This window comes from Alexandromys fortis, unplaced genomic scaffold (genome assembly GCF_014885135.2).
Source record: "Alexandromys fortis isolate MF-2015 unplaced genomic scaffold, M_Fortis_MF-2015_v1.1 scaffold_20, whole genome shotgun sequence".
Taxonomy (NCBI): domain Eukaryota; kingdom Metazoa; phylum Chordata; class Mammalia; order Rodentia; family Cricetidae; genus Alexandromys; species Alexandromys fortis.
Genome location: NW_026067903.1, coordinates 17925349 through 17926122, shown reverse-complemented (window position 1 = coordinate 17926122; position 774 = coordinate 17925349).

Genomic DNA, 774 nt, shown 5'->3' with positions numbered 1-774 from the left:
CTTAGACTTGCCGTGTTCTGAAGCAAGTAGGAGCCTCGCAGAAGATGGAAATGAATACTCTCAGCAGGGAAGTCCTTGCCTGAAAAGTTCAGTCCCCAGTCCCCTGCTGCCCTACGTGGAAAAGGGCCAGGAGGAGGATGTACTTGGTAGCTCTTGTCCACGTCTCCCTTTCCCTCTCCTTCCAGTTTCTACTCTTCTCTCTGTCTGTCCTAGAATGCCACCCTCCAGGCTACCCATCCACCCACCAAGTTGTCTGGGTCACATGTCTTCCTTTCTCTTCCGTTCTCAGGTCATGGGAACACATACTTCAACAGCATTGAGGCGCAATGTCACACCAAGTTGGAGAAGTGGTTCTCAGCGTCAGGCCAGACTTGAGTCATAGTTGCAGTGACCACAGACGTCAAGGCAGTGCGTGATAGACACCATCTGAAGTGCTTCCATCGGAACTTTTACCGTTAGACTGGAAGCAGGTTTCCTTAACTGGCTTGCAGGGATTTGGTGCCTATTTTGGTAGAATCCTGTGATCCTTACATCCTGTACATCCTTAAAGAATTGCTGAGGTAGGCCGGGCGGTGGTGGCGCACGCCTTTAATCCCAGCACTCGGGAGGCAGAGGCAGGTGGATCTCTGTGAGTTCGAGGCCAGCCTGGTCTACAAGAGCTAGTTCCAGGACAGGCACCAAAAACTTCAGAGAAACCCTATCTCGAAGGGCAGAGAACCCTGATTGCTTTTTGGGCTGACGAGGGAGGGGGACGTGGTTGGGGGAGGGGGAGGG